This window comes from Budorcas taxicolor, chromosome 11 (assembly GCF_023091745.1).
Source record: "Budorcas taxicolor isolate Tak-1 chromosome 11, Takin1.1, whole genome shotgun sequence".
In the NCBI taxonomy this organism is placed as follows: domain Eukaryota; kingdom Metazoa; phylum Chordata; class Mammalia; order Artiodactyla; family Bovidae; genus Budorcas; species Budorcas taxicolor.
Genome location: NC_068920.1, coordinates 145,273,019 through 145,281,587, shown reverse-complemented (window position 1 = coordinate 145,281,587; position 8,569 = coordinate 145,273,019). Strand labels below are relative to the sequence as shown.

At 47.1% G+C, this 8,569-nt stretch overlaps 1 non-coding gene across 1 annotated transcript; it reads right to left on the bottom strand.

Annotated features, from left to right (window-relative positions):
- Positions 1-8,140: 8,140 nt before the first annotated feature.
- Positions 8,141-8,212, bottom strand: TRNAW-CCA (transfer RNA tryptophan (anticodon CCA)). The gene has a single exon. It is a non-coding gene; the product is annotated as a tRNA-Trp (tRNA).
- Positions 8,213-8,569: the final 357 nt, after the last annotated feature.

The following is an 8,569-nucleotide window of genomic DNA, read 5'->3' as shown; positions in this document are numbered from 1 at the left end:
CTTTGCCATATGAAGTGATGTTCTCTCTTTAGCCATAGAAAGTGTTACTTGGTGGTCTGGGGATTAGAGTGTGGACATGTTATTTTGGGAGGCACCATTCAGCCCACTCTCTAGTGTGAGGAGACACTGAGCATCATGTCAGGGTGAGGAAGGTTCCTTCTGGGGTCAACAGGAACCCTGCCCCAGCTTTCATTCCTTCCCTGCATTTTGATGCCTCAAAGCCTAGGCAGAGAAATTCACACACTCCATAGGAAGAGGTGTATGCTCATGGTAGCGAGCACTGGGCCCGAAGTCCCAGCTCTCTCTGTCTTTGACACCCCCCTGCCCCAGGTGACCTAGGGGGCTGGTCATGCCCCTCTTTGGGACTATCTCACCCACTGCAAATATGGATGTAGGATTGTGTGTTTTAGTCACTCAGTCGTGTTCAACTCTTCTCAATCCTATGGACTGAAGCCCACCAGGCTCCACTGCCCACAGGATTTCTCAGGCAAGAATACTGGAGTGGCTTCAGTTTACTCTAAGGCTTCCCAGGCGGTGCTGGTGATAAAGCACCCCCACCTGCCAATGCATGGGACATAAAGGACGTGGGTTCTATCCCTGGGTCAGGAAGACCCCCTGGAGGGGAGCACAGCAACCCACTCTAGTATTCTTGCCTGGAGAATCCCATGGACAGAGGAATCTGGTGGTCTATAGTCCATACAGTCTTAAAGGATTGGACATGACTGAAGTGACTTAGCATGCATGGGCCCCTTTAACCCAGAAACCAGTTGGTGATGTCCAGTGTCATTTCACGTGGGGAATCTCAGGTCCCTGGAAGTTGGCCTCTGTGTGTTTCAGCTTCACTGGGGTGCAGAACCCAATGTAGGCAGTGGTCCAGGCTCAGCTTTTGGACTCACGGTTGATCTTAGCTCTGCAGAGTTCTCACTGATGACAGTCCTGACTTAGCAGTGCAGCGCAAACCCAGATCAGCAGGGGGGCCACTGGAACACAGGGAAGATGGACAAGATGGGCTGTCTGTGACCTTGGGCATGCCTCTGAACTGTTCTCATTTGAAAACTGAGGCTATTTTAAGGGTGGTCGATGGATGAGAATTAGAAGTCAATAATTGCAGAGAGTCCGCTAGAATGTTTGCTCTGCTGTGGGTCTCAGCCGGTGGTAACCCTGGCCCTGAGTAACCCTGCAAAGGTGGCTCCTGTTTTGTCTTCAGTAACACTCCCCCAGCCCAGAGCAACCTTCTCCCAGACACTCAAGTCTCACCCCTCACTTCCTCCAGGTGTTCACGACCTTCTTAGAGAAGCCTCGCTGACATCCTGTCTAAACTCTACCACCACCCCACCCGCCCTGCTTTATTTTTCTCCCTGAATTTATCACAAGGTAACTTACCAGACATTTCACATATTTTTCTGGTTATTGATACTTGCCTATTTCCCTCTTAAAATGTCGGCTTTTAGAGGCCAGGGATGGAATCCTGTTTTTTTACTACTGGATTCTCATTGAAAACAGTGCCTGACCCACAGGGTGCCTGCATGCTTAGTCATATCTGACTCTTGGAGACTCCATGAACTGTAGCTCACCAGGTTCCTCTGTCCATGGGATTCCCCAGGCAGGAATACTGGAGTGGGTTGCCCTGCCCTCCTCCAGGGGATCTTCCCGGATCCTCCAGGGATCTGCCCTGCCCTCCAGGGAATCGAACCTGCGCCTCCAGCATCTCCCGCACTGCAGACCCACTGAGTCACCTGGGAAGCCCATCTCACAATAAGTGCTCACAAATATTTGTGGAATGACAGAATGAGTGAAAGAGTGAAGGGGACGCTCTTGCAGCTGCTGTGTTGAGGATGGGACATTGGGAGTGGGGTATAGAAGGTGAGGGAGGAGTTAAGAGGTGACAGAGACAGGCAGGAGCTGCTGCAGGCTTGGAGCAGTGGAAGCATTGGGGTGCGGGGAGTGTAGGGACAGGATATACAGCAGGATCAGATGGAGCACGTGGCAGAAAGAGGACTCCAGGTTTTTTGAAGCATGTAGATGAATGGAGCTTTTCTTTACTGTGCTGAGATCTCTGCGGAAGAGCAGGTTTGTGATGCCCACATCCAGGAGCATCCAGGAGCCTTTCGAACTAGGCAGATGTAGGTGAGGATGAACTGTACCTACCTCGGAGGGCTGGGATTCTCCTTCCACTTTCAAGAGGAGTTCGCTGGGGATTTTTCAGCCATGCTGCTGCTGCTGCTGTTAAGTTGCTTCAGTTGTGTCCAACTCTGTGCAACCCCATAGACGGCAGCCCACCAGGCTCCTCTGTCCACAGGATTCTCCAGGCAAGAATACCGGAGTAAGTTGCCATTTTCTTCTCCAATGCATGCGTGCTAAGTCTCTTCAGTCATTTCTGACTCTGTGCGACCCTATGGACAGCAGCCCACCAGGCTCCTCTGTCCATGGGATCCTCTAGGCAAGAATACAGGAGTGGGTTACCATTTCCTTCTCCATTTTCAGCCATAATGTGAGTGACAGTGAAGTCACGGAGTTGTGTCCAACTCTTTGTGACCCCATGGACTGTAGCCCACCGGGCTCCTCCATCCATGGAATTTTCAAAGCAAGAGTACTGGAGTGGGTTGGCATTTCCTTCTCCAGGGGATCTTCCCGACCCAGGGATCGCACCTGGGTCTCCCGCATTGCAGGCAGACGCTTTACCATCTGAGCCACCAGGGAAGCCCCTAACGTGAGGAAAAGGGTGAATTAGACCCATGTGAGGTCCTTGGATGGAGAAGGCGATGGCACCCCACTCCAGTACTCTTGCCTGGAAAATCCATGGACAGAGGAGCCTGGTAGGTGGCAGTCCGTGGGGTCATGAAGAGTTGGACACACTGAGCGACTTCACTTTCACTTTTCACTTTCATGCATTGGAGAAGGAAATGGCAACGCACTCCAGTGTTCTTGCCTGGAGAATCCCAGGGATGGGGGAGCCTGGTGGGCTGCCGTCTATGGGGTCACACAGAGTTGGACACGACTGAAGCGACTTAGCAGCAGCAGCAGCAGAGGTCCTTGGAAAGGCAGTGTGCAACAGTGGAAAAGGCTAGACTTCATAGTTAGACACATGTGGGCTCTGATCTGATTCTTGTCATTTCCTGCTTAGTTACTCTCATTGGATTCCTTATTTCTCAAATGAAATGGTAACCCTGACCTCACAAGGTGTAGCAGGAGAGAAAAAGGCAGGGCACAACTTTTGAAAGAATGACATAGCCCAAGAACATAACATGAACTGATTAGAATCAAATGGGACCAAGATGGCAGATAAGACTAGACCTTGATCCTCAATCAGGAAATGAAGTGACTCACCTAGAGGTGCCAAGACAGTTCCAAGGCACTGTTAAAAGGCCAAGGAGTGGGTGGTGGCCCAAATCCTGGAAATCTCTGCCCATTTCCAAAAAAAAGTTGGAATAATCCTCCCACTCATTAGCATATGAAATTAGCCAGCCTATGGAAACTAACCATGCCACATTTCATGGCTGCACTCGCCCTCTGTGATGGCCCACACTCTGTCTGTGGAGTGTGCTTCTCTCTGAATCTGAATAAATCCACTTCCTACCTATCACTTTGTCTCTCACTGAATTCCTTCTGTGATGAGACATCTAGAACCTGAACTTCACTAGGTCCTGAAATCAGGTAACATGGATATTGGCTGGGTTTGAGTCCCAGGCATGTGGGTTCAAGTCCCAAGCAGAGTTTTGGCTGGGTTTGAGTCCCAAGCAAGGTTTTGGCTGGGTTTAAGTTCCAGCTGATTTGAACCAGTCTGTTGTTCTATGTCTGGTTCTAACTGTTGCTTCTTGACTTGCATACAGATTTCTCAGAAGGCAGGTAAGTTGGTCTGGTATTCCCATCTCCTGAAGAATTTTCCACAGTTTGTTGTGATCTACATAGTCAAAGGCTTTGGCGTAATCAATAAAGCAGGAGTAGGTTTTTTTCTGGAGACGGCAATGGCAACCCACTCCAGTACTCTTGCCTGGAAAATCCCATGGACGAAGTAGCCTCGTAGGCTGCAGTCCATGGGGTCACTGAGTTGGACATGACTGGGCGACTTCACTTTCACTTTTCACTTTCATGCATTGGAGAAGGAAATGGCAACCCACTCCAGTGTTCTTGCCTGGAGAATCCCAGGGATGGGGGAGCCTGGTGGGCTGCCTTCTATGGGGTTGCATGGAGTCAGACACGACTGACGCAACTTAGCAGCAGCAGCAACAGCAGGTGTTTTTCTGGAACTCTCTTGCATTTTTGATGATCCGACAGATGTGGGCAATTTGATCTCTGGTTTCTCTGCCTGTTCTAAATCCAGTTTGAACATCTGGAAGTTCACGGTTCATCTACTGTTGAAGCCTGGCTTGGAGAATTTTGAGCATTACTTTGCTAGCATGTGAAATGAGTGCAATTGTGTGGTAGTTTGAGCATTCTTTGGCATTGCCCATCTTTGGGATTGAAATGAAAACTGACCTTTTCCAGTCCTGTGGCCACTGCTGAGTTTTCCAAATTTGTTGGCATATTGAGTGTGGCACTTTCACAGCATCATCTTTTAGGATTTGAAATAGCTCAGCTGGAATTCCATCACCTCCACTAGCTTTATTCATACTGATGTATCCTGAGGCCCACTTGACTTCACATGCCAGGATGTCTGACTCTAGATGAGTGATCACACCCTCGTAGTTATCTAGATTGTGAAGATCTTTTTCTGTATAGTTCTTCTGTGTAGACTTGCCACCTCTTCTTAATATCTTCTGCTTCTGTTAGGTCCACACCATTTCTGTCCTTTATTGTGCCCATCTTTGCATGAAATATTCCCTTGGTATCTCTAATTTTCTTGAAGAGATCTCTAGTCTTTCCCATACTATTGTTTTCCTCTGTTTCTTTGCATTGATCACTGAGGAAGGCTTTCTTATCTCTCCTTGCTATTCTTTGGAACTCAGCATTCAAATGGGTATATCTTTCCTTTCCTCCTTTACATCAATGTACATCAAAGCTGTATATTGTCACTCTGCTTATTTAACTTACATGCAGAGTACATCATGCAAAATGCCAGGCTGGATGAAGCACAAGCTGAAATCAAAATTGAAGGGAGAAATATCAATAACCTCAGATACACAGATGACATCACCCTTATGGCAGAAAATTGAAGAGGAACTGAAGAGCCTCTTGATGAAAGTGAAAGAGGAGAGTGAAAAAGCTGGCTTAAAATTCAACATTCAAAAAACTAAGACCATGGCATCCAGTCCTATCACTTCATGGCAAATAGATGGGGAAACAATGGAAACAGTGACAGACTTTATTTCTTGGGGCTCCAAAATCATTGCAGATGGTGACTGAAGCCATGAAATTAAAAGACACTTGCTCCTTGGAAGAAAAGCTATGACCAACCTAGACAGCATATTAAAAAGCAGAGACATTACTTTGCTGACAAAAACCTGTGTAGTTAAAGCTATAGTTTTTCCAGTAGTCATATGCACATATGAGAGTTGGACTATAAAGAAAGCTGAGTGCCAAAGAATTGATGCTTTTAAACTGTGGTGTTGGAGAAGACTCTTGGGAGTCCCTTGGACTACAAAGAGATCCAACCAGTCCATTCTAAAGAAATCAGTCCTGAAAATTCATTGGAGGGACTGATGCTGAAGCTGAAACTCCCATACTTTGGCAACCTGATATGAAGATCTGACTCCTTGGAAATGACCTTGATTCTGAGAAAGATTGAGGGCAGGAGGAGAAGGGGATGACAAAGGATGAGATGGTTGGATGGCATCATTGGCTCGAATGACATCAGTTTGAGTAGGCTGTGGGACTTGGTGATGGACAGGGAGGTCTGGCATGCTGCAGTTCATGGAGTCTCAAAGAGTTGGACATGACCGAGCGACTGAACTGAACTAACTGAGTCCCAACCAGAGTGAATTCAAGTCCCAGACTGGATGTTGGCTGGGTTTGAGTCCAGCATGTGGGTTCAATTCCTAATATATGGTAAATGGTTTCAAAGGTACCATGAAGTTCAAGTAACACATCTCTAAGAGCCAAACACTGGCAGGCGCAGAATAGAAAGTCAATAATTATTGATTTTCTCTCTGATCCCACTGTGACTTCACAGTCTCTCTAGCAGACAGAGTTGCATGGTGGTAGGGTTTTTTTTTTTTTTTTTTTAATGTTCTTTACTTCTGTGCATCTGAGAAAACATTTCAATGCAAATATGCCCCACAGATTATTATGAAAGACCATTTAATATGTACCAAATAAAAATACTAAAAGGAAGATCTATTGCTTTGCTCAGTGTCACTTCATTATATTATACAGAAAGAATTAGAGTTAGTCTCTTTCTCTGCCATCACCTTTCTGTTCGATTTTCTCACACCAGGTGTTCACATTCCAGAGAGAAAATTTCCTCTCCTCAATCTGACATTTTCCAACATGTTGATACATACCCAGTGGAGTGATTCTACAGAAGAGGGTGCCACTCACAGCTCTGACCTGAATGAAGTGGCTCCCTGAATTCTATTTATGTCCTAATGAATATACTCAGGTTAATGGTGTCAAAGTCTTGCTAAGCACACCTGGAGCTGAGAGTACAGTATGGGTCTGGAGTGAGTCTGAATTTTCCTTCCACAAAAATAATTTTGGCAGATGGGGATCAATATCTTCCTCCCATATGTTTTAAATTCTCTATAAAGGATAATTGAAGACACCCATCTCAGCAGTGCTGTTCGATGTGAATGCCTGCAGCGATTCTAAAAAGGTAATTTGGAAAGGAAGGAGACTGAACACTTGGCTCATGTCTACTATGTATCAAGGCTGTGTTATGTACCTTTGCATATGTTATCTCATGTAATCTGCACAACAGCTTGGTGGGGAAGCGAATGTTGGGCTTGCTCTTGCTGCACAGGAGACCGAGGCTCAGAGAGGTTAAGTTACTTGCTTAGGATCACATAGTCGTTATCAGCGCATCCGGGTTCTGAAGCCTGTGTCATCTGACTGCAAAGCTTGCTCTCTTGAGTCTCATCTTATACTCTGCCCACTTCATCTCTAATTTTCTACCTCTCCCACCTCCAGGCTTGTTTTCATTGAGAACCTGGGCTAAGTCAGTGGAGAAACCCGAAACTCTGAGACCAGATTTGGAAAGAACCTTCTTGGCCCAAACTTACACTTGGACCACCTCCATTTCATCTTCAGTTAGACTGCGTCAGTGTCCTTATTTCCTTGTGTGTAAACGGAAGCAAAGTTGGACAGAGGTGTCTGTGCCCTTGGACCTGGGGAGATTTTGCCTCTATTCTAGGAAATGCGTCTCTTTCTCGGGAGGTGAGAGGGAGGCAGTTCCTGCCAGGGGAGATGGATTCTTTCCATTGCTGACTGATCATCTGGGCAGCCTCCCAGCTGAGCTCTCAGGGCGGCTCCTCCGTGCTCTGCTGCTTGGTTCCTGTTGGGGTTAGATTTGGCTCTGGGTTTCCCTCTCCCCATTAATCTTCATTTTAGTTTGTTGCTATAAAGATACATCTTGAAACATTCAAGAAGTGAAGGAGGAGTTCATCCGTGTCACAGACAGCATGCTTCAAGGGTTGCTATTCCATCAACCTGGCCAACTTGGACGTCAAAGCATATACCCTGGGAGGAAGTGGCCTTGGAGGTTTTCCTTGCTTTTCACCATGTCCTCACCTCCAGATTTGTCCAGAACAGCAATAACCCATTTTATTATTGAGTTGATGACCAAGACGACAGGAATGCCTTCTATGGCTCTGAGAGCGTCTCTGATCCCAGGGTATTCCTAACTATCACGGTCCCCAGACCATAAGCCTTCAGCACTTCACTGTGTGAAGTACTCTGCCTGGAGCCAGTGGATCTCTTCCAGACCCTGCAGACCCACTGGCAGTACCCTTGATGTCCATGTCGTTATTATGAATCAGTCTCCTTGGCCTCAGGACTCTGCTTCTGCCTCTCACACATTTGTTAAATTCATAAGCGCTGCTAGCCACTAACTGTACACCTGAGGTGAGGTGAGGTGAGGTGAAGTCGCTCAGTCGTGTCCAACTCTTTGCGACCCTGTGGACTCTAGCCTACCAGGCTTCTCCGTCCATGGGATTCTCCAGGCAAGAATACTGGAGCGGATTGCCATTTCCTTTTCCAGGGGATCTTCCCAACCCAGGGATCGAACCCGGGTCTCCCGCATTGGAGGCAGGCGCTTTAACCTCTGAGCCACCAGGGAAGCCTATATGTCCTATATTTCTTTAGGGGGAATTCCAGATATGGGAGAAGTTCTGACAACTGGAAACTTTGGATTGAATGAAGACGCCTTCCTTAGAAAGTGGAGCACTTTTGATGTAGAGGAATTAGAGTCTTGGGAGAGTGTGTTCCCTAATTTCAGCTTCCAGAAAAATGCCTTCATGGGGCCAGAAGAAAAGGGGATGAACACTAACTGAGTTCCTGCAGTCGAGTTCATGTGTTCATGGCCCTTGCTATCTACTTTATTTACATTGGGGCTTCCCTGGTGACTCAGACAGTAAAGAGTCTGCCTTCAGTGCAAGGAGACCCGGGTTCAATTCCTGGGTTTGGAAGATTCCCT